The sequence below is a fragment of the Capra hircus genome, chromosome 16, assembly GCF_001704415.2.
Source record: "Capra hircus breed San Clemente chromosome 16, ASM170441v1, whole genome shotgun sequence".
Classification (NCBI taxonomy): Eukaryota; Metazoa; Chordata; class Mammalia; order Artiodactyla; family Bovidae; genus Capra; species Capra hircus.
Genome location: NC_030823.1, coordinates 3,754,064 through 3,780,212, shown reverse-complemented (window position 1 = coordinate 3,780,212; position 26,149 = coordinate 3,754,064). Strand labels below are relative to the sequence as shown.

Below are 26,149 nucleotides of genomic sequence, written 5' to 3'. Positions count from 1 at the left end.
GAAACGCCTCTGCGCAAGTACGCGGTGACGCACGGGGGCGGGGCCGAGCGTCCCCCGCCTCGGGACGCGCCTCCGGGAAGCGCCTGTGGAGAAACCTCAGGAGGTAGGGAGCGGGAGGATGCCTTCAGGGCGGCGGAGGTCCTCTGGCGGCAGTCTGAGGGCTGGGGGCCGGGACTGTGGAGGGAGAAAGGCCCTGACGGAGCGTTTGTGAAGTAACCGCCCTTGTTTTCCGAAGTGCCCCTGGCCCCTCACGGCCATCTATGCCTTAGCACGTTTCAGCTTGGAGTTCTAAAACCTCCCTTGAATATGAATTTTAAAAGAATGGGGGGGGGAGGGAAGGGTACTGTGTCAGACTGAGGGGGCATCCCTCCGGAGGGTAATGAGTTAACGAAGAAAAGGAATAATAAACCCATTTTGTCTGTGACACTACCGGCGCGACGAACATTTTCATTTAACCATACCAGATGACATCCCACTTTTATATAGATTTAACTAGGAATTATATAATTAAAGCTGAGGTATAAATTATATAATTTAAGCTGAGGTTGGTCCGATTCCCCTGCCACGGATGCCACGGGCTGGTATGGCTCAGAGCCATGTTAAAGATGAAGAAACTGAGGCCAGAGACGATCACGTGGTTGGCGAAGCCTTTAACTAAAACGTCTCCAGCTTCCCAGGCTTTCTCCTCGTGCGCCAGACGCCGCCTGAAGGCTCTTCTGGTCTTTCTGCTTGGAATGGCTGGGATTTTTCCCCCACTTCCTTTTCTGAAACGTTAAAACGCTTTGGCAACACCAAGGTTAGGCGGATTTGTCTAGTTGGGACGAAAGTGAAAGGGAAGAAGTTTACAACAGAAGAACAGAAGTGTTGTTTTCTCCAGCGTGACAGCCAGTCGGATTTCCTAAACCTGCAAAGCAGGAGGCAGGCCATCTGACCCTTGAGTTAGAGAACTAAACGTTCTGGAAATGCCGAATATGCGCGCCACCTGGTGGGGCCTCGGGACTCATTGCCCTGGTCCTGCAGAACATAGTCCATAAATCTGAAAATTTCCATCCAAGGCTCATTTCCGTGTGACTAAAAATCATATTCCCTATTCCCATGCCTTTAAGTAAGTGAAGTCCCTCTGTCGTGTCCGGCTCTTTGCGACCCCATGGACTGTAGCCCGCCAGGCTCCTTCGTCCATGGGATTTTCTAGGCAAGAGTACTGGAGTGGGTTGCCGTTTCCTTCTCCAGCCTTTAAGTAGAAATGCCCTTAAAATCCAAAAGCTCTTCACTTTAAAAACTAATGAAGTGTCGGTTTGGGGAGCTTCACTTTGTGATCAGTGTTTCTTTAGACTATGATATAAATATGAATTCAAAGGTTTTCTCCCATGATGATTTAAATTTTTATAATCTTATGAATAGACGTTTTTTTAACCGCGCCCAACCCCTCCCCCACCCTTCCGAAGCTAGAGCAACCCTTTCACATGGGTTTGTATTTGAACTCCGACAGAAGCTTGTTTGAAGGAAAAGTCCCATGGCAGCAAAAGGTTTGGACAAGATTGCGAAATTCTGTTTAATTATTGTTCTTAGTACTTCTGTGGACACCTCAGACCACTTTAGTGCCTTGAACATTTGAATGGGACTTGCCTCAACAAGTTTGCTTACCTCATTCTGAATCATTGACCTTTAGACTTCTCTGGTGGCTTAGAAGGTAAAGCGTCTGCCTGCAATGCGGGAGACCCAGATTCAATCCCTGGGTTGAGAAGATCCCCTGGAGAAGGAAATGGCAACCCACTCCAGTACTGTTGCCTGGAACATTCCATGGACTGAGAAGCCTGGTAGGCTACAGTCCATGGGGTCGCAAAGAGTTGGGCACGACTGAGCAACTTCACTTTCACTTTCCAAGTCTGTTTCAAGACATATCTGCTTAAGCCTTGAAGCATTCCTGCTCTTTTTCCTGCCCCTGAGGTGGGAAGCACAGAGGACTCCTTTATCTTTAGTCTGTTGACCTTAAGGTCAAGGGAGCGAGGATTCCTTGAGGGTGCTGGAACTTTATGAGTCTCTAACCTTAGTGACCCAAGTAATTTCTTCAGAGCCCCTGTTTCGTAACAGTGTAACTGGATTAAAGCCCAGTGAGGGAGCTAGCAGGAGCCTCCATACTGAGTTCACCCCTTGGTGGGTGTTGAGCCACAAGACCCAACCAAGTCAGAAGTGTCACGCGAGTGTATGTTCCTCGGTTCTTTGTCTCGTCACAACAAAGATTTGAAGCGACGGACATTAAAGCCCTCGGTGCATCACGGCTCTCGGGTCTTGGACAAACCGTGTTATAGCTCTTAGGCAAATCAGTGTTACAGCTCTATTTTATTTAGAAGATAGCAGAGTAATACATCCTTGAAGCGTGAGGGCATGCCAACCCAAAGACTTGAAGAGAAGAGAGTGGAGGAGTGCGTGGGAGAGAGAGGAAGAGAGAGAGAGAGAAAGAGAGAGAGAGAGAAAGAATGCACAACACGCAGGAGAGAGAGAGAGAGAGAGCGAGCAAGGCTTTGGCTCCTCCTCTTATGTTTTTCCTCCCCCTGGGCCTGCCCTATGCAAATTGGGCTTAGCCAGGAGTGCTGTTTGTTCTACCTGAAGTCTTCACTCTGGTCCTCGGACCTTCTTTTGTTCTATTTTCGCGGGCTTTTCCCTTCTTTGTCTTTTAGCCAGCACCATTTTGGACTCCTTTTCCCTATTCTACCTACCTAACATTCCCCTCTCAAGAGATGGGAGGCCCAATTCTTTGGGAATAGGGGCGTCGAGGTCTTTCTGGCTACTTCCTGCTGAACTGGGGTGGCGAGGGGGTATTGGGCCTCCCCCTCTTGCTAGTCTCCAGCCTCAGAGTCCTTATAGCGGTGTCCATCTAAGGGTGTGATATTTTCCGTGGTCGGCTGTAGTTTTATATCTTTGTTGAACTGGCACTGCATGTTGTAGCTGGTTGACCTGGGCAGAGACAAAACAGGTTAGACAATTGACAGTACGTGGAATAATCATAAGCATCATCAATATAGCATAACAAGGACTAGTAGGGGCATTAGTCAATTTTAAATTCACATCGCTAGGATGGCTCAAGTCCCTGCTTGTTCAGGGATCAGAAGATCTATCTCTTGTCTGTTTTGGAGTATAATCTCTGTCAAGCTGTGTTGGCTGTTTAGAGCTATCCTGAGAAATCTTATCCCCAGAAACTAGATTTTGGGAGTGTTCATTAGAATGGCACTCATTGGTAGTCCTGAATAGGTATCTGAGATCTCCCAGGGGCTCACAGGTGTATTGAGTGTCCTCTTCTGTCTTCTTCCATGGCTTGACTCATGAGTAGTGATGGACACCACTATAAGGACTCTGAGGCTGGAGACTAGCAAGAGGGGGAGGCCCAATACCCCCTCGCCACCCCAGTTCAGCAGGAAGTAGCCAGAAAGACCTCGACGCCCCTATTCCCAAAGAATTGGGCCTCGTCATCTCTTGAGGGGGGAATGTTAGGTAGGAAGAATAGGGAAACGGAGTCCAAAATGGCGGTGGCTAAAAAACAAGGAAGGTCAAAGGAAGGTCCGAGGACCAGAGTGAAGACTTCAGGTAGAACAAACAGCACTCCTGACTAAGCCCAATTTGCATAGGGCAGGCCCAGGTGGAAGAAAACATATAAAAGGAGGAGCCAAAGCGCCTTCTCTCTCTTCCTCTCCCGGGTGCGTGTACTCTTTCTCTCTCTCTCTCTTCCTCTCCCGCGTGCATGCGCGCTCTCTCTCTCTCCCCCACGTGCTCTTCCACTCTCTTCTCTTCAAGTCTTTGGGTTGGCATGCCCTCACGCTTCGAGGATGTATTCTCCTGCTATCTTCTAAATAAAATAGAGCTGTAACATTGATTTGCCTAAGAGCTATAACACGGTTTGTCCAAGACCCGAGAGCTGTGATGCGCTGAGGACTTCAATGTCTGTCACTCCAAATTTTTGTTGTGACGAGACAAAGAACTGACGAACATACACTCACGTGACAGAAGGAAGGATTTATTACTTGCAGCAAGTAAGGAGAACACTGGGGATCTTCCTCAAAGCAGTGTCTCCCAGAACTGCAAAATTGGTGAAGTTTTAAGTATATTCATGAAAGGGCTTGAGTGGTTGACAGAGTTCAAGCTTTAGTTGATTGAAGCCACAGTTTATAAAAGGTCAACATCATTATCCTTTAGGTTCCAGTAGATCTGGTTGTTGAGCACTTCAGGTTAATCTTTGTCATTGAAAGAACTGGGAGTCTTTACAATTTCTCTTGCCTAATAACAGGCAATGTTTCTTCATTCTTTTCTTCTCTTAAGATCATTAATTACTGAGACCTGCTCAAGGGCAAACATTGTGGCCAGGCTTAGATCACCAAATGGCTTTGGTCTAGAAAGCCATGCCTGGTTCTCCTTCAAGGACCATCCTACCCTATCTGCTTACACTCCTAAGCTCCACCTAAGAGTGGTTAATATTTCCATTGTCTCAGGGCAGCTACAGCCAGATTTACCTATTATGGATTGGCTAAATATCATACAAGACACTTGCCTGCTTGCTGAAGCCAGTTTTAATGTATTTGCAAAATAAGGAACCTATAATAAATAAACAAACAAAAAAAAGGAACTATTCCTGAGTCTTCAAAGATCAAAGCATTCAGAATGGGATTATAACAGTTTTAAATGTATAGATTAAGAAAATATTCCTGTAAGCACATGCACCTGAAATTTTGTGATGAAAAGCCTGTTGGTGGTTTAGGTTTAAATTCATCTCAGTTCAGTTCAGTTGCTCAGTCATGTCCGACTCTTTGCTACCCCATGGACTGCAGCACTCCAGGCCTCCCTGTCCATCACCAACTCCCAGAGTTTACTCAAATTCATGTCCATTGGGTCAGTGATGCCATCCAACCATCTCAAACCTCTGTCGTCCCCTTCTCCTCATGCCTTCAATCTTTCCCAGCATCAGGGTCTTTTCCAGTGAGTCAGCTCTTTGCATCAGGTGGCCAAAATTTTGGAGTTTCATCTTCAGCATCAGTTCTTCCAATGACTATTCAGGACTGATTTCCTTTAGGATGGACTGGTTGGATCTCCTTGCAGTCCAAGGGACTCTCAAGAGTCTTCTCCAACACCATGGTTCAAAAGCATCGATTCTTCGGCACTCAGCTTTCTTTATAGTCCAACTCTCACATCCATACATGACTACTGAAAAAACCATAGCCTTGACTAGACAGCAAAGTAATGTCTCTGCTTTTTAATATGCTATCTAGGCTGGTCATAACTTTCCTTCCAAAGAGTAAGCGTTACTTCCAAGAAGTAACTGCCCCATACTGCACTACTGTTTCTTGATTGCTCCTCCTTTCTTTCTTCAATCCATCTCTTCCCTGATTACCAACTGTTTGAATCTGCCCATTGGAATTCAGGGAAGGTCAAAGAGCCTGAATGATGCCTATTTCTTACAGACAAGAAACTGGTGACATGGAAAGGATTTGTACCTGGGAGGGCCCCACAGCAGACCCATAGAGGCCTTCATGGTTTCACTTGCATGCTTCCTCCCTCCTCTCTCTCTTCCCCAAGCTTTGAGTTTCCCCTATTAATCCTTCTGAATCTTGAAAACAACAACAAAACAAATAAAATCTACTTGTGTCTTCCAGTACTGTAGACACTTTGTTCTAGATCTCCTAAATCCTGAAGTTTGTCCTTCTTAATCCCTAACCCAGAAATATTTATCTTTTCCCCAAATACCTGTCACTTCTCACTTACTCTTCCCAATGTAGTTCCACCTACATGACTGAGGGGACATATGAAACTACATTTCCAAATTCTTAAAACCTAACTAGGACTCTTTCTAATATAATTACCATTAATTAAGTCTATTCTTTTCTAGGTACCATCTGAAGTACTTTATATATATTTTCTCATTTAAATCTTATGCAAGTCCTGTGAGATAGGTATTATCCCCACTTAACACTTGAGAAGACATTCTCAAAGATGAGTGATTTGTGCAGGTTCACACAGCTGGTGTGTGGAGTCAACTGAAAACTGTCACACCATCTGGCACTACAAAAATGAAGTCTCTAGCCACTGCAGTTGCTGACCTTCAATATATCCTGAAAGGAGTTTAGGGTAGAGATCAGGAATGAGGCATTCTGTGCTCTAGGAAAAGCTAGCACAACAGGCCTTCAGATAGTTAGACTTTGTCAGGAGAAGATTTTATGAGCCTGATTTCTTATATCTTCTCATATCTAGAGAATCACTAAAATCATTAATGGAAACATCTACTCCTCATGACTAGCAACAACATTCTGCCAAAATATGTGCTTGACCAATATCACATGTATACTGACATTTCTCTTTACCTCTTCAGAACAGTTCTTCCGAGTTATCTGAGAGGCTGTCTTCTGGGCTGAAGTCCTCATCTACCCCAAACGAAATTGAACTCACAACTTTCATGTGCATTTTTTTTCCCCAGTCCATAGTTTTGACGACCATGAAGGGACCTAAAGGGAACTTCTCTCCTTTACCTAAACTCTACAAGGAACTGGCATACTGGTATCAGCAGAGGCCTCTTATACCTATCCACCTCCTTGGAAATCCCAGATAATTTGGGTGAGTCTGTCCTGTTTCTTGGCCCTCTTGTATTGGTTGATGGTTTTGCGTTTCATTTGGAGGCATATAACAGATACCTGCCCTCCTCAAATGAACGATATTGGTGGGGGGAGGTGGAGTCTGTTGAAAGACACTGGGAAAATACGCATCCAGTTGAAAGATACTGAGTGGGGAGAAGCTGAAAGACACTGGGGTTTGCTCAACTGAAATTCACTGAGTGGTCTGGGCTGAGTAGTTAGGTAAGAGACTAACTGATCTGACTCTTTCCCTCAATTTGGCTGCCTTTAGAATATGTTAAGATAAAAATGAAGATATTACAAGAGAGCTTTGTTCCAAAGAAGAGGGACAAGATCCCTCTCAGTCAGTTAAAGCTTTCTCAGCAACTGAGAAATTTATGGATTTCATACTGTGTAGTGGTCCCATAGGGAAACACACTTACAAGTTAAAAGATTGCTCATCCAGAATTCATGTATAAGAATTGGTCATTCAGTGATCTGAGCATTCACAGTGGTCTTAGACCACTTGAGGGAGAAACTGAGCCATGTAAGGGGGCTAAAACAACTCTAGGGTGATGCCTAGAGGACTTAGCTAACAAGTATCTTGCTGGCCTACTACACAATTTTATTAGTAATCTTAGCCCTGACAAATTCAGCTTTAAAATGGGAAATAGAGACTCTCAAACAGAGAAGCGAGGAGTATCAGAAAGCCAGCCTCTGACTAACACCCCAGCCCCAGGTTTATGTATATACATAACTTATAACAAATACTTACTTAATTGGCGATTAAAGGAAAACTTTGCCCTGAAAATAGTCAATATGGGCTCCTTTATTGTGTACGCAGTTGTAACAGAAGACTGGGTTGATAAAACATCTCTTCAGAATTCTGACTCTTGAAGGAAGAGGTCCTTCTAGGAGCATTTGCTTTCTTCTCAATATGCCTTGAGACCAGGGTACTCAGGAACAGTTACCTAGATCATCATTCCTGAGACAGGGGGAAATAAGGAAGGAGGAGACCTTTTAAAATTTAACCTATTCCAATTGTTATAAACTGATGAGTTTTATATTGTAATACCTGATTCATGACTAAGTTTTAAAATGAAATTATGTGATCTCTGATTGTATCTGTCTATGTGTGCACATATGTCTTTACATTTGGATGGTATTATCAAAGTTAATTTGTAAATGAGCTCTACTTAATTGGCTTAATTGCAAATTAAGCACTTATAAAAATTCTCAGAAATATAAAAGGAAATAGGCCAGGATGAATTTCAGGTTCGTGTGAACTATGAAATATTCAGTTATAAATTAATACCTGGAATTAAGGTTTGTTGATTTAATTAACACATATATGTCTTAGAGTCATCAACATTAAGTATACCTTTATTGTACTTAGGCTTAATAAAAATCAAATGAGATTTTATTATAGCTGTTGCAAATTTGTTAGCAAGAAAAATAACTTGGTATAATAAAATTTTTTATAAATGAATTAAATGTAAATGAGAAAAGAAGTTTTTGGTGAACTCTTTAGAAAAATTGTTTCAGGAATCTCTATTTAAAAATACTCTCTCCAGATTTATTTTTTAATTTATTTATTTTTAATTGAATGATAATTGCTTTATGATATTAACCATATATATACAAATGTACCCTCCCTCTTAAAACTCCTTCCCACCTCCCACCCTTTCCCACCCTGCTAGATTGTTACAAAACCCCAGTTTGTGTTCCCTGAGTCATATAGCAAATTTCCATTGGCTATCTATTTTACACATGGTAGTGTATATGTTCCTCTCTCCATTCTTCTCATCTTCTCCTTCCTCCTCCTGCCCCTGCTCATGTCCATAAGTCTGTTCTCTATGTCTGTGACTAGATTCATTTAGTTTGAAATATTTATTTCCTCAGGTGCATTGGATCTTAACTGCAGCATGTAGGATCTTCGTTGCATTGTACGGGATCTTTCATTACACCATACCAAGACTCTCTAGTTGTGGCATGTGAGGTCAGCAGTTGCAACATGTGGGCTCCAGAAGAAATGGCTTCAGTAGTTGTGGCACAAGGGCTCTTTAGTTGTGGTGTGTATGCTTAGTTGCTCTGAGGCATGTGGGATCTTAGTTCCCTTTCCAGGGATTGAACTTGGATCCCCTGCATTGCATGTTGGATTCTTACACCAGGGAAGAACCCTGGCAACTTTAAGTTTTAAGTGAAGTGAAGTGAAAGTCACTCAGTCGTGTCCGACTCTTTGCGACCCCAAGGACTATAGAGTCCATGGAATTCTCCAGGCCAGAATACTGGAGTGGGTAGCCTTGCCCTTCTCCAGGCGATCTTCCCAACCCAGGGATCAAACCCTGGATTGCAGGCAGATTCTTTACCAGTTGAGCCACAAGGGAAAGTTGTGCTAAATAAGTTAAATGATGAAAGTATATTGAATACCTCAGTCATTCACGAATAAAACAAGATACTTAAACATTAGTTAATAATTATTGACTTTCTTTTATGGAGAAACTAAACCAAATATTTGGTGCCACATTGAGATATTTTCTATAAAAAGAGCACAGTTCTTTAGAAATTATTGCTGGTATTTATGTTTGCCAATTTATAGAATGAATATGTAAATGACAGTTCATAATTGCCTAGTTCTTAGTCTTCACTAGAAAGTAAGGTTTTAACAGTTGTGGATTCTAATTTAAATATGTAATTTAAGCTACTAGAAATAATAAATGAAATGTTTCAGTATATAGTAGCAAAGTAGGAAGTGTGTTTTCAATAAATGAAGGTATGAGGAATGGAATTGCATTTTGTTAAGACATTACTTTGTCAACAAAGGTCCATCTAGTCAAGGCTATGGTTTTTCCTGTGGTCATGTATGGATGTGAGAGTTGGACGGTGAAGAAAGCTCAGCATGGAAGAATTGATGCTTTTGAACTGTGGTGTGGGGAAGACTCTTGAGAGTCCCTTGGACTGCAAGGAGATCCAACCAGTCCATTCTGAAGGAGATCAGCCCTGGGATTTCTTTGGAAGGAATGATGCTAAAGCTGAAACTCTAGTACTTTGGCCACCTCATGTGAAGAGTTGACTCATTGGAAAAGACTCTGATGCTGGGAGGGACTGGGGGCAGGAGGAGAAGGGGACGACCGAGGATGAGATGGCTGGATGGCATCATGGACTCGATGGATGTGAGTCTGAGTGAACTCTGGGAGATGGTGATGGACAGGGAGGCCTGGCATGCTGCGATTCATGGGGTCGCAAAGAGTTGGACACAACTGAGCGACTGAACTGAGCTGGAGGGAAAAGAAATGCAAAAAAGCAAAATGGCTATCTGAGGAGGCCTTACAAATAGCTGTTAAAAGAAGAGAAGCGAAAAGCAAAGGAGAAAAGGAAAGATAAAAGCATCTGAATGCAGAGTTCTAAAGACTAGCAAGGAGAGATAAGAAAGCTTTCATCAGCAATCAGTGAAAGAAATAAAGGAAAACAACAGAATGGGAAAGACCAGAGATCTCTTCAAGAAAATTAGAGATACCAAGGGAACATTTCATGCAGAGATGGGCTCGATAAAGGACAGAAATGGTATGGACCTAACAGAAGCAGAAGATATTAAGAAGAGGTGGCAAGAATACACAGAACTGTACAAAAAAGAGCTTCACGACCAAAATAATCACGATGGTGTGATCACTCACCTAGAGCCAGACATCCTGGAATGTGGAGTCAAGTGGGCCTTAGAAATCATCACTATGAACAAAGCTAGTGGAGGTGATGGAATTCCAGTTGAGCTATTTCAAATCCTGAAAGATGATGCTGTGAAAGTGCTGCACTCAATATGCCAGCAAATTTGGAAAACTCAGCAGTGGCCACAGGACTGGAAAAGGTCAGTTTTCTTTCCAATCCCAAAGAAAGGCAATGCCAAAGAATGCTCAAACTGCTGCACAATTGTACTCATCTCACATGCTTGTAAAGTAACACTCAAAATTCTGCAAGCAACTGAGCCTGTGCACCACAACTACTGAGCCAATGTGCTAGAGCCCATGAACTATAACAGCTGAGCCTACCTGCTGCAACTAACGAAGCCTGTGCTCCCCAACTGCAACAGGAAGCCACTGCCATGAGAAACCTGCTCACCACAACTAGAGAATAGCTCCTGCCTTCTGCAAATAGAGAAAGTCTCTGCACAGCAATGAAGACTCAGCACAGCCACAAATTAAAACAAATAAAAACAGAGGACAAACTAATATGGATACAGAAAGTTATGGAAGGTTTATGGAAAAAGAAACACTTAGAAGTGTTTTGTGTATGGTCAGGCTAAGTTTAGAATAAATTTAACTGAGTAAATAAATTTTAGACATTTTTGTTGTTCAGTTGCTCAGTCGTGTATGACTCTGCTACCCTATGCATGCTAGGTTTCCCTTCATCATCTCCCAGAGTTTGCTCAAACTCATGTCCGTTGAGTCAGTGATGCCATCCAACCATCTCGTCCTCTGTTGTCCTCTACTCCTCCTGCCTTCAATCTTTCCCAGCATCAGAGTTTTTCCTCATAAGTTAGCTCTTTGCATCAGGTGGCCAAAGTATTGGAGCTTCAGCTTCAGAATCAGTCCTTCCAATGAATATTGAGGATTGATTTCCTTTAGGATTTATTGGTTTGATCTTACAATACAAGGGACTCTCAAGAGTCTTCTCCAACACCACAGTTCAAAAGCATCAATTATTTGGCACTCAGCTTTCTTTATAGTCCAACTCTCACATTCATACGTGACCACTGGAAAAACCATAGCTTTGACTGTACAGACCTTTGTCAGCAAAGTAATGTCATTGCTTTTTAATACACTGTCTAGGATTGTCATAGCTTTTCTTCTAAGGAGCAAGTGTCTTTTAATTTCATGCCTGAAGGCATCATCTGCAGTGATTTTGGAGCCCAAGAAAATAAAGTCTGTCACTGTTTCCATTGTTTCCCCATATAGTTGCCATGAAGTGATAGGACCGGATGCTATGATCTTAGTTTTCTGAATGTTGAAATTTAAGCCAGCTTTTTCACTCTCCTCTTTCACCTTCATCAAGAGACTCTTTAGTTCCTCTTTGCTTTCTTCCATCATGGCGGTGTCATCTGCATACCTGAGGTTATTGATATTTTTCCCAGCCATCTTGATTCCAACTTGTGCTTCATCCAGCCCAGCATTTCTCATGATGTCCTTTGCATATAAGTTAAATAAGCAGAGTGACAATATACAGCCTTGACGTACTCCTTTTCCTATTTGGAACCAGTCTGTTGTTCCATGTCCAGTTCTAAGTGTTGCTTCTTGACCTGCATTGTACAGGTTTCTCAGGAGGCAGGTAAGTTGGTCTGGTATTTCCATCTCTTCAAGAATTTTCCATAGTTTGTTCTGATCCACATAATCAAAGGTTTTAGCACAGTCAGTGAAGCAGATAGCTTTTTCTATGATCCAACAGATGCTTGCAATTTGATCTCTGGTTTCTCTGTCTTTTCTAAATCCAGCTTGTCCATCTGAAAGTTCTCAGTTTACATACTGTTGAAGCTAGTTGAAGGATTTTGAGCATTACTTTGCTAGCATGTGAAATGAGTGCTATTGTGTGGTAGTTTGAGCATTCTTTCGCATTGCCTTTCTTAGAGATTGGAATGAAAACTGACCTTTTCCAGTCCTGTGACCACTGCTGAGCTTTCCAAACTTGCTGGCATACTGAGTGCAGCACTATAACAGCATCATCTTTTAGTATTTGAAGCAGCTCAGCTGGAATTCCTCACCTCCACTAGCTTTGTTCGCAGTGAGGCTTCCTAAGGCCCACTTGACTTCCCACTCCAGGATGTCTGGCTCTAGGTGAGTAATCATGCCATCGTGGTTATCTGGTTCATGAAGATCTTTTTTTGTACAGTTCTTCTGTGTATTCTTGCCACCTTTTCTTAATATCTTCTGCTTCTGTTCAGTTCAGTTCAGTCACTCAGTCGTGTCCTACTCTCTGCGACCCCATGAATCGCAGCATGCCAGGCCTCCCTGTCCATCACCAACTCCCGGAGTCCACCCAAACTCATGTGCATCGAGTCGGTGATGCCATCCAGCCATCTCATCCTCTGTCATCCCCTTCTCCTCCTGCCCTCAATCTTTCCCAGCATCAGGGTCTTTTCAAATGAGCCAGCACTTCACATCAGGTGGCCAAAGTATTGGAATTTCAGCTTCAGCATCAGTCCTTCCAATGAATACCCAGGGCTGATCTCCTTTAGGATGGACTGGTTGGATCTCCTTGCAGTCCAAGGGACTCTCAAGAGTCTTCTGCAACACCACAGTTCAAAAGCATCAATTCTTCGGCACTCAGCTTTCTCCACAATCCAACTCTCACATCCATACATGACCACTGGATAAACCATAGCCTTGACTAGACAGACCTTTGTTGGCAAAGTAATGTCTTTGCTTTTTAATATGCTATCTAGGTTGGTCATGACTTTCCTTCCAAGGAGTAAGCGTCTTTTCATTTCATGGCTGCAATCACCATCTGCTTCTGTTAGGTCCATACCATTTCTGTCCTTTATTGAGCCCATCTTTGCATGAAATGTTTCCTTGGTATCCCTAATTTTATTTAAGAGATTTCTAGTCTTTCCCATTCTATTGTTTTCCTCTATTTCTTTGCACTGATCACTGAGGAAGGCTTTCTTATCTCTCCTTGCTATTCTTTGGAACTCTGCATTCAGATGGGTATATTTTTCATTTTCTTCTTTGCCTTTTGTTTGTCTTCTTTTCTAAGCTATTTGTAAGGCCTCCTTAGACAGTCATTTTGCCTTTTTGCGTTCATTTTCCTTGGGGTTGGTTTTGATCACCGCCTCCTGTTCAGTGTTACGAAACTCTGTCCCTAGTTCGTCAGGCACTCTATCAGATCTAATCCCTTGAATCTACTTGTTATGTCCACTGTATAATTGTAGGGGATTTGATTTAGGTCTTACTTGAATGACCTAGTGGTTTTCCCTGCTTCAATTTAAATATGAATTTTGACAAATGTGGTCCACTGAAGAAGGGAATGGCAAACGACTTCCGCATTCTTGCCTTGAGAACACCATGAACAGTATGAAAAGGCAAAAAGATATGACACTGAAAGATGAACTCCCCAGGTTGGTAGGTGCTCAATATGTTACTGGAGAAGAGCAGAGAAATAGCTCCAGAAGGAATGAAGGGGCTGAGCCAAAGCAGAAACAACACCCAGTTGTGGATGTGTCTGGCAGTGAAAGTAAAGTCCAGTGCTATAAAGAACAGTATTGCATAGGAATCTGGAATGTTAAGTCCATGAATCAAAGTAAATTGGAAGTGGTCAAACAGGAGATGACAACCATGAACATCGACGTTTTAGGAATCAGTGAACTAAAGTGGACTTGAAAGGACAAATTTAATAAGATGATCATTATATCTACTACCGTGGGCAAGAATACCTTAGAAGAAATGGAGTGGCTCTCGTAGTCAACAAAAGAGTCTGAAATGCAGTACTTGGGTGCAATCTCAAAAACAACAGAATGATCTCAGTTCTTTCCAAAGCAAACCATTCAGTATGATAGTAATCCAAGTCCATGCCCCAACCACTAATGCCGAAGTAGCTGAGACTGAACAGTTTTATGAAGATCTACAAGACCTTCTAGAATTAACACCAAAAAAAGATGTCCTTTTCATCAGAGAGGACTGGAATGCAAAAGTAGAAAGTCAAGAGATACCTAGAGTAACAGGCAAGTTTGGCCTTGGAGTACAAAATGAAGCTGGGAAAAGGCTAACAGAGTTTTGCCAAGAGAACACACTGGTCATAGCAAGCGCCCTCTTCCAATAACACAAGAGAAGACTCTACATGTGGACATCACCAGATGGTCAATACCAAAATCAGATTAATCATTTTCTTTGCAGACAAAGATGGAGATACTCTATACGGTCAGCAAAAACAACACCGGGAGCTGACTGTGGCTCAGATCATGAACTCCTTATTGCAAAATTTTATAAATAAGCTGGTGCAAAACCTGAATTTGGTTTTTATCTTTGTTGGCGTCAAAGCTTTCTTAAAATGTTGATTCCCCTTTTGGCTACAAACTGTAAAGTTTCTTTTACCTTTAATTGGTAATCTGTTATAACTTTGTGTAATTGCCTTTGAAATATTTATTGTCACTGGTTAAGTGGATAAATATTATTTCACAGTTGATGTGTGATCTCATATGACCAAGTGTTTTAAAACTTTAAAAAAATTTTTTGACAAATGGCCCGAATCAAGTTCTAATGAAGTTCTTTTGACCTCTAGCTAAACTTTGGGATGTTTTGAAGAGCCCATGAAGCATCCCAAAAATGATATTAAACCAATCAGGTTCATTTGGTATGTTAAATTACATAGGATGTATTGTCAAATGAGTAATAAATCTTCTTAGGTTGTATTATGGGTAAATGTTATTAATATACATATTCTAGAAATTGCATGGAATTCTTAAAAATCTGGTATGTCCTGGTAAAATTTATCAGTCATAATTCTGGTTATTATCTGAAAATGTTAAAATGTCACAGTAGTAATGAAGTTTCTTTGTCTTTGGCATTGTAATCAGGTTTTTAACTGTGCCTTCTTAAGTGTTTTGTCATTTATAGACAGTTATTGTTTTAAACTTATGCCTTTGCAAAAATGCTTCCTCTTCACAAAGATTCATAGCAAGGAGTTTTTGACAAGTATAGGTTTCTGATAACTTTCAGATCACACTGCCAAACTAGGTAAGAATTTAAAAAATTCTAGGCAAAAACTTGATGGCTTCATAAAACTATTAATAGAAGTTGATTATTTACATAGAACTAAGTGAACCGGTAAATATGGTTATAATTTTTATGGTTTCTATCTAAAGCATTACTGCTTTAATCTGTGTTTTCTAACTATAAGCAAACCTTTCCCCTCTAGTTAATTATGACTTACAGCAATTTGGTAAGGTACGCCTTTGTAAACAGAATTGAAACATTTATCTTTTCTCCTTACCTGCTGTTGCTGCTGCTAAGTCGTTTCAGTCGTGTCGGACTCTGTGCGACCCCATAGACGGCGCAGCCCACCAGGCTCCCCCGTCCCTGGGATTCTCACGACAAGAACACTGGAGTGAGCCCTCCAGAAATTGGAAACTCATAGGTTCCCGATAGCCTTATCAGGTGAATGAGGAAGGCAACCTCCTGGCTGGTGATATTTTGGGAACCTTGAAAAGGGAGGAATTCACCCAAATCTGTAAAGCAAAATCTGTGACAAGCCTTTGGCATGGTTTTCCTTGCCCTGAGAGACCTTTAAAAAAGTTAAGCCTGGGAGGGATCCCGGGCAGCCACGCGCCGGGGCCCGGGGCGGAGTGCTCGCGGTTGTGTCCATCCGTCCGTCCGCCACCCCCGCCCGCCCTCTGCGGTGGCTCCCGGCTTGCCCGGCTAGGCAGCAGCGCCCGGCAGATGCGCGGCGCCTGGTCCCGGCCTCCTGCGCCCCGGGCCTCCCGGCCCCGCCGGCCCCGGGTTGGCGGACGGGACCAAAGAGAGCTCCCTGGCCGAGCTCAGCACCTGAGGAAACTGGCGGAAATGTCTGAGAATGAAAAGTCCAATCGTCTTTCAGCTTCCGCCCTGCCTATCACACTTCAGCCACGACATATACTGGACAAAAGATGTTTCTTCTATCAGCAGAGTGATGATGGTGAAGATGGTGATGGAGGTGTATATGGATGGTCAAAACTGGCTGGACATGTTCCTTCCCCTTTGTACCTGAAGCTTCTGTTTCTTGTTTTTAACCCTGAGAGCATCATTCCAGTCTTGTTGCCGGTCAGTGATGGCTGTGTTGTAACATTTCTGCTGCAGCAGTGACCTAGCCCTGTGAAGTCAGACTGCCTGATAGGAGGATGTTTCCTTGTTTTAGCGGACTGCTCCAGTACTCAAGTCTGAGATGCTGACTCTGATGCATATCATTAAGGAATAGCGATGCATATCATTAGCGAATAGCTTCCACCCACTCCAGACTCCTTTCCACAACCTCTTCCTGGAGTGGGCATCTCCTACATTTATAGGACAATGTACCACATTGAAAAATTTTGCCTTTTCCCCAACAAGCCACTCCACAGGCTGTCAGACCTGCCTGTTCCTGACAAGGGCTGTTCTTGTAGTGGGTGGACCTCAGTTTCAGGGCGACAGCGATGAGGCTGGAGCTCAGAGAGATGGAGAAGCCTCTGAAGCTGCAGCAGCAGGAGCACAAGGCACAGCCGCAGGGCCCTCCGGAAAGAACAGAGAAGCGGATGCTGCAGACCTGAGCCAGGATGTTCTCTGTGATGTCAGATCGTCTTTGGGCCCTTTTAAGCATTCATTTTGCATTCATCCATCCAGCCATCCTTCCTTCATACATTTGACTGAGTGATCATTGCTTAATGAATCACTATGCTGGACTCTGTGGCAGACCTTGTAAGCAGAAGCAAAGAGAAGAGGCATATCTCCACTCTCAGGGACCTTGCAAGGAGAGACAAATAAGCCATCCCTGCAGGAAAAGTGCAGGGCTCTCTGAGTGTGAATCCTACAAGGACTGTCTTCAGCTGGGTGGCCAGAGATAGTCTGGCTGTGGAATTGACATTCCTGCAGAGCTCTGGAGAGTGAGAGGAACTTACTGGATACTGAGATGGGAAAAAGCATTTTGGGCAAAATACAGCATTAATGCCAGCATTTGTCACAGGAGCATAGTGAGTGGAGGAAGATAGGAAACAAAAATGAAAATGTCAAGACAGTTAACCAAACAAAGAATTCCTTTGTGTCAAGAGATCTGAGAAATGGGCTGATTCAGATCTTCTTGTTTGATAGATGAACTGAGTGTCTTGCCCTGTACGGTGGCTCCTATGGGGTGAGACCAAGGCCGGAGTGGGGTGGAGGGGGCGGGCGGTCAGGGCTGTGAGACTGGATGATGGGAATTCACAGGTCATTGGCCAAGTCGCCAGAGACTATGGAGTTCCACCACCCGCCCATCTTACCTATAATATACATCTCTTACCTGAATAGTAAGTCCTTTGTGTATGATCCTTCAAGTTGGAAACATTCAAAGATGCGAATGTGCCACTGTATGCCAGCTATTGTACTGTTTAAAGAACTGTACTATAAGATTAAAAATGTTTTCTTATTTAAAAAAAGTTCAGTCTGAGACTCTGAAAATTTCCTAACAATTAATTTAAAAGAGACTATTACATCAATTACACTTACATAAGTAATCAGGCCAAGTTTATTAAAAGCAGATTTAATATACAAACAAATTAATCTTAATTTAGCTATATTTGGTAAAAATGAGGGCAATTATAGAGAGAAAAGATTAGGTTTTAGTGGATATTAAACTCTGGTTTTGTTAACGGACGACAATACAAAAAAAGAAAACTACAGGCCAATATCATTGATGAACATAGATGCAAAAATTCTCAACAAAATTTTAGCAAGCAGAATTCAACAGCATATCAAAAAGCTCACACAGCATGATAAAGTTGGATTTATTACAGGGATGCAAGGATTCTTCAATATATGCAAATCAATTAATGTGATACACCATATTAACAAATTGAATCATAAAAACCATACGATAATCTCAATGGATGCAGAAAAAGCCTTTGACAAAATTCAGCACCCATTTACAATTAAAACTCTTCAAAAATTGTGCATAGAAGGAACCTACCTCAACCTAGTAAAGGCTGTATATGATAAGCCTATAGTACACATTATTCTCAATGGTGAAAAACTGAAAGCATTCTCCCTAAGATCAGGAACAAGACAAGGATATCCATTTTCACCACTATTATTCAACATAGTTCTGGAAGTCCTAGCTACAGCAATCAGAGAAGAAAAAGAAATACAAGGAATCCAGATCAGGAAAGAAGTAAAGCTCTCACTCTTTGCAGATGATATACTGTACATAGAAAACCCTAAAGATAGTATCAGAAAATTACTAGAGCTAGTCAGTGAATTAAGCAAAGTTGCAGGACACAAAATCAATACACAGAAATCACTTGCATTTCTATATACTAACAATGAAAAATCAGAAAGAGAAATTAAGGAATTAATCCCATTCACCATTGCAACAAAAAGAATTAAATACCTAGGAATAAACTTACTTAAGGAGACAAAAGAACTGTACACAGAAAATTATGACACTAATGAAAGAAATCAAAGATGACATAAACAGATGGAGAGATATTCCATGTTCCTGGGTAGGAAGCATCAATATTGTGAAAATGACTATACTACCAAATGCAATCTACAGATTCAATGCAATCCCTATCAAATTACCAATGGCATTTTTCACAGAGCTAGAACAAAAAATGTCACAATTCATATGGAAACACAAAAGACCTCGAATAGCCAAAGCAGTCTTGAGAAAGAAGAATGGAGCTGGAGGAATCAACCTTCCTGACTTCAGCTTATACTACAAAGCTACAGTCATCAAGACAGTATAGCACTGGTACAAAAACAAGTATAGACCAATGGAACAATATAGAAAGCCCACAGATAAACCCATGCACCTATGGATACTTTATTTTTGACAAAGGAGGCAAGAATATACAATCAGGCAAAGACAGCCTCTTCAATAAATGGTGCTGGGAAGACTGGACCGCTCCATGTAAAAGAATGAAATTAGAACACTTCCTAACACCATACACAAAGATAAACTCAAAATAGATTAAAGACCTAAATGTAAGACCAGAAACTATAAAACTCTTAGAGGAAAACATAGGCAGAGCACTCGATGACATAAAGAAAGATCCTCTATGACTCACCTCCTAGAGTAACAGAAATAAAAACAAAAGTAAAGTGGGACCTGATTAAACTCAAAAGCTTTTGCACAGCAAAGGAAACTATAAGCAAGGTGAAAAGACAACCCTCGGAATGGGAAAAAATAATAGCAAATGAAACAACTGACAAAGGAATAATTTCCAGAATATACAAGCAGCTCATACAGCTCAAAGCCAGAAAAACAAACAACCCAATCAAAAAGTAGGGAAAAGACCTAAACAGACATTTCTCCAAAGAAGACATAGGATGGCTAACAAACACGTGAAAAGATTCTCGGCATCACTAATTATTAGAGAAATGCTCAAAATTACAGTGAGATATCACCTCACATGGGTCAGAATGGCCAACTTCAAAAAGTCTACAGACAATAAATACTGGAGAGGGTGTGGAGAAGAGGGAACCCTCTTGCATTGTTGGTGGGAATGTAAACTGATACAGCCACTATGGAAGATGGTATGAAGATTCGTTTAAAACTAGGAATAAAACCACCATGTGACCCAGCAATCCCAGTCCTAGGCATATACCCTGAGGAAACCAAAATTGAAAAAGACACATGTATCCCACTGTTCATTGCAGCACTATTTACAATAGCTAGAACATGGAAGCGACATAGATGTCCATTGACAGATGAATAGATAAAGAAGTTGTGGTACATATACACGATAGAATATTACTCAGCCACAAAAAGGAATGCATTTGAGTCAGTTCGGATGAGGTGGATGAACCTAGAACCTATTATACAAAGTGAAGTGAGTCAGAAAGAGAAAGATAAATATAGTATTCTAATGCATATACACAGAACCTAGAAAAATGGTACTGAAGAATTTATTTACAGGGCAGCAATAGAGAAACAGATATAGAGAACAGACTTATGGACATGGGGAGAGGGGAGAAGAGGGTGAGATGTACAGTGAGAGTAACATGGAAACTTACATTACCACATATAAAACAGATAGCCAACAGGAATTTGCTGTATGACTCAGGAAACTCCGTATTCTTGTGTCAACCTAGAGGTGTGGGATGGGGAGGGAGATGGGAGGGAGGTTCAAAAGGGAGGGGATATATGTAACTTCTGTCCGATTCATGTTGAGGTTTGACAGAAAACAAAATTCTGTAAAGCAATTATCCTTCAATAAAAAAAATTAAAAAAAATTCTGGTTTTGTTAATTTATGTCTGTATTTACTGCCTAAGACTCAGTTCCAAGTCAGTTCTTGTATTATTGTAAAATTTAATTGAATAATAAAAAGGACTTTCTAATTTGTTTCTGAAGCTTATCTCAGTAATCTATCTTTGGATGAAGATCAGATGCAGTATGACCTGCAGCCAGAGATTATGCATGCTGGAAAAGACATCACTTAAAAAGCAAGAGAGAGCCAGAAAAACATCTATTTCTGCTTTATTGACTATGCCAAAGCCTTTGACTGTGTGGATCACAATAAACTGTGGAAAATTCTGAAAGAGATGGGAATACCAGATCGCCGGACCTGCCTTTTGAGAAACCTGTATGCAGGTCAGGAAACAACAGTTAGAACTGGACATGGAACAACAGACTGGTTCCAAATAGGAAAAGGAGTACGTCAAGGCTGTATATTGTCACCCTGCTTATTTAACTTCTATGCAGAGTACATCATGAGAAACGCTGGGCTGGAGGAAGCACAAGCTGGAATCAAGATTGCCGGGAGAAATATCAATAACCTCAGATATGCAGATGATACCACCCTTATGGTAGAAAGTGAAGAGGAAGTAAAAAGCCTCTTGATCAAAGTGAAAGAGGAGAGTGAAAAGGTTGGCTTAAAGCTCAACATTCGGAAAACAAAGATCATGGCATGCAGTCCCATCACTCATGGCAAATAGATGGGGAAACAGTGGAAACAGTGTCAGACTTTATTTTTTTGGGCTCCAAAATCACTGCAGATGGTGATTGCAGCCATGAAATTAAAAGACACTTACTCCTTGGAAGGAAAGTTATGACCAACCTAGATAGCATATTAAAAAGCAAAGACATTACTTTGTCAACAAAGGTCCATCTAATCAAGGCTATGGTTTTTCCAGTGGTCATGTATGGATGTGAGAGTTGGATTATAAAGAAAGCTGACCACAGAATTGATGCTTTTGAACTGTGGTGTTGGAGAAGACTCTTGAGAGTCCCTTGGACTGCAAGGAGATCCAACCAGTCCATCCTAAAGGAGATCAGCCCTGGGTATTCATTGGAAGGACTGATGCTGAAGCTGAAATTCCAATACTTTGGCCACCTGATGTGAAGTGCTGGCTCATTTGAAAAGACCCTGATGCTGGGAAAGATTGAGGGCAGGAGGAGAAGGGGATGACAGAGGATGAGATGGTTGGATGGCGTCACCGACTCAATGGACATGGGTTTGGGTGGACTCTGGGAGTTGGTGATGAACAGGGAGGCCTGGCGTGCTGCGATTCATGGGGTCGCAAAGAGTTGGACACGACTGAGTGACTGAACTGAACTGAATGGACTATCTCCAACCTAGATGGAAAGACCTTTATCAGGTACTCTGTACTCTTACCTAGCTCAGACACAGTGAAACTTAAGGAAATTGCCTCTTGGACTAATATTTCCACTTAGAAAGGGCCCCTGCACTGGACTGGCCTATAGAAAGGACTGCTGACCTTAAAATCATCTTAAAACAGGACTCAAGTGGAGGAGAAACTACCAGACCAGAATGAGAAGAAGATGACATCTGAAGCAGACAGCTGACCCAAGGTTCTGGACCAGGCCTGGATACCAATTACTCTGATAATTGCTCATACCTTTGTTTATGAACCAAACATAATTCAGTCTCATGCAGAGTTTAAATTTAACCAAATTGTTTGGTTTATGGTCAACTACTTATACCCTACTTTGGTGGATTTCTCCACCCAGTTCCAACTGGGTGACCCTTAGGAAAATTTATTCTAGAAGAAAGAAATTATAGTTCTCTTTAGGCCAGTATTGATATTACCAAGTGGGACCCCCTCACCTGGCCAATTAATAATAACTGCTCTGACTCCTACTATAAAAATGAATTTTCTTTTAGGATCACTCAAGCTCAATCAGAATACAGAGTCAAATCTCAGTCAAAAACTATAACCTCCTGTTTTTATTAGAAAACCTTCTACAATTACAGTATATATTTGTGTGGTTAACACCAGGCTATGGACATTTAAGTTTAAAGGCTCCTTTATGTCAAGAACAATTAAATCATACACAGGATAATCAGCTAACAGCAGTAGGGAATCGGGTTGGGTGCCTTATGAGCAATGCCAGTATATAACTTCTCTTAAAAATAAGGATTGGCACAGAACAGACTAAGTCAGATGACCTGGGAATATACTGGCTGCACCTAATAGAAGTTCTTGGCTTAAATTCTTGCTTATAACCTTACTAATACTACTATCATTTGCATTTTTCCTGTTTTACAAAACTGCTGTTTTTGCATTACCAAATGTGTGTGACTGAGTGACAAAATGATGACTAGGGACTAGAAGCAGTTGACCAGATCGATAGTTCTATACCAGATCAATGATTATATAGTGTAACTCTAGCTGTGGGAAAAAGCAGCAAGGGGGCATCATGTCCTGGACCACAACAGACTAGTAAGACTGTCTTGTGATTCAGAGACATTTGGCTTTATTAGTAGGGCCTGGCCTGGTACTAGCACACTGAGTTGCCTGTTGAGAGCCTCACCTGACCTAGGAATAACCGTTCCTTAACACTGTGGGACAAAACAGTCACTAAATGTCTCCCAAACCATCGTCAAATTTATGACCATGATTGGACACTGCCAACTAAAACTTATCTCTTGCCATCTGGCACCGCAAGAATGAAGCCACTGTAGTTGCTGCCCTGCAGCTCACCCTGAGAGGGGTTCAGGGTGGAAATCAGGGGTGAGGCACTGTGCTCAGAAAAACTGGCAGAACAGGCATTCGTTTAGTTAGATATTTTCAGGAGAAGGTTTTACAAGCCCAGTTTCTTGCATCTTCTCATATCTTCTCAAAAGCACTAAAATCATTAATGGAAACATATGTTTCTTGTGACTAAAAGCAAACTTCTGCCAAAATGTATACTTGATTACATGTATCTCTCTTTACCATCATCATATATATACTCATCTCCCCCCTTACCACTTCAGAGTTATCACAGAAGCTGTCCCCTGGGATATAGTTTTCATTTTGCTCCAAATAAAACTTAATCACAACTATCACAGTATGTTCTTTTTTTTTTTTTCTCCCAGTGGTGAACTAGAATCCAAACCTTGGTCTGCTTGATTCTAAAGCTCAGTCCTTTGACTGCCTGAGCTTTCAGAGCCTGTCATGGTAACCCAAACTTGATCACTGGATCCTTTGAATTGTGTGACAGTTTCCCTTGGTATAAAATTCCCAAATGTAGTAGACAGAATACAGTCTTCCAAATATGTCCATGTCCTGATCCCTAGAACCTGTCAGTAGGTCACCTTATATGGCAAAAACGACTTTGAAATGTTATTAAGGATCTTAAATTAGGGAGATTCTCCTAAGTTATCAGGATGGGCCCAGTGTAATCACAAGCATCTTATAATATGGAAGAGGGAGGCAGGAGGGTCAAAAAAGAAGATGTAACAACAGAAGCAGAAGTTGGGGGGAGGGATGGGATATACGATGCTTGTTTTCGGTCTTAAAGCTCGAGGAAGGGGACACAAATCAAGGAATAAAAGTGGCCTCTAGAAGCTGAAAAAAGCAAGGCAACAGATTGCCATAAAGCCTTCAGAAAGAACACAGCTCTGCCAATAATTTGATTTTAGGACTTCTGGCCTTCAGAACTGTAAGATATTACATCTGTGTTGTTCTAACCCACTAAGTTTTTGTTAATTTGTTACATTAAAGCTTAAGAAGCTTGAGTACTGTGGTAAATTAAACACAGCCACATATTCTTTGCAGCTGCTCCTATTAGGTGGTGAAGAGTAGTTTCCCAGCTCCTGACTCTGGCTAGCCATGTGACTCGCTGTGACCAATAGAAGGCAGCAAAGTTGGTCTTGTGTGGTTAGGAGTTTAGGCCTCAGAGATCTCACAGCTTCTTTCTTTTTTTTTCTCCTTTTCTTCCTTCCTTCTTGCTCTCTCTCATTCAGATGCTGCCACCATGTGGACAAATCTGAGCTAGATTAGTGGAGAACCCTCAACCAACATCAACTGCTAGCAAGAGAGGAAATGAATTGCCAGATGATAGCAGCCCCCATCAGGATCCCAAGCAAAGCGAACAGAAAAACCAGGTCAGCAGCCCCTCGAGGACTGTGAACAAACACAGTTATTGTTATTTTAAGCTACTAAATTTTGGGGTGCTGCAACAGATAAATGTTATGGGTACTTTTGAAAAATGCCAATTCCTGCCTGTCCTCCATTTCTCTAGATAGAGTGATCAAGAATTTCTTGGTAAGGAGCTCCACTAATATGTTTGTGGTGGCTGTTTTTCATCAATAAAGTTTGGAATGCACTAGTGTAGACCTTGGAGACCAAATCCTACTGAGTTACCTGGACCTCCGAAGCCCACTAAACCTGCTCCATTCACGGCACCTGGGCCAAGGAAACTTGCTCTCTGTCACCTAGTGTACAGGTCAAGACCTTTTCTATTGCAAATGTCAAAAAACCCAACTAGAACTGCTTAAAGAAAATGTCTTCTAAACATTTGAAAATAATTTTTAAAAGCAATAGGGCTAAATTCAGGCATGGCATGTGCCTGTGCCCTCCTCATTGCTTGTCTCCACACTGGCTTCATTCTCAGGCTGCCACTGGCACTTCCAGGATCAACTTAGTGGAAAGGTTCTCTCAGTAGTCTCCACGAAGTCTAACTATATTATTGGCTTTGACTGGCTCCATTCTTGAACCAAATCTCTGACTAGGAAAATGCAATGCTGTAATTGGTCAGGCTGGAGCCACCTGGAGCCAAAAGCAGTGTCATCTGAAGTACGTAGGACAAGGAGTTAGGGAGATAGCAATTCTCCAGAGAAAAACTGCTAGAGCAGGTGCCAGGAAAGGGATGAATGAATGTTGGGCAGCAAAACCTGCTGATATTTGCTGTGGCTGGACATGGAGATCAGATTTTCTGATGTCACTTAAATCCTGAAAATTCGCACTGGTTCACCTGGCTACTGGAAATTTTCACCTTCCCAGATCTCAAATGTTGGGATGCCATGCTTTGCAATGCATCTCGGCCGTCACCTGAATGAGGCAGGCAGGTTGCCCTCTCCATCAAAAATGCACCCCCCTCCCATGCTCTGTAAAACGATTTGTGAAGTATTGCCCATGCGAGATAATTTAATCACTAAGGGCCCTATCGATATGTCTCAGTGTTCATAATCCTCTAATTTCATGTCTGTCTTTGTATCATAATAAAAGCTGGATTAAGGGAAGTTGTAGTTAAACATTTTCCCAGGGAGTTAATCCACTAGGAAAGTTAAAATTAACTGAAAATGTATGAATGAAAATACTGTTTATATCTGGATTTCTCCAGTGGAGACAACCATATGTGCCTGGAAGAAATACTTGGATAAGTGCCTTGTGGGGACAGTTAGGAGACAAGTGTAAGATTCCCAAGAAACATTCAGAAAAACTGATGATGTCAAAATTGCCTTCTAAGGACGCTGGGTACTGTTGTCTGCAGGGATTCGAGGTCTCAAAGCTGGAGATCTTCTCTGCCTTTTTCCCTTGCCAGCTCAGTCCCTCTCTCCTCTAAACAAATAAGCATATATCTAGGTTTGAAGGAATTCCAGGTACTTCCACTGGCTTTGATTATAACGATGCATGCTTAGGTC

General features: G+C 41.8%; 1 long non-coding RNA gene across 3 annotated transcripts; it reads left to right on the top strand.

Annotated features, from left to right (window-relative positions):
- On the top strand, positions 4-25,744 carry LOC108637765. 3 transcript variants are annotated; one of them, XR_001919272.1, is made up of 3 exons: positions 4-103; positions 6,458-6,594; positions 12,206-12,253. It is a non-coding gene; the product is annotated as an uncharacterized LOC108637765 (long non-coding RNA). The 3 variants fall into 3 exon arrangements; XR_001919270.1 differs by lacking the exon at positions 12,206-12,253 and adding an exon at positions 24,470-25,744 and having other exon boundaries at positions 5-103; XR_001919271.1 differs by lacking the exon at positions 12,206-12,253 and adding an exon at positions 8,493-8,865 and having other exon boundaries at positions 5-103.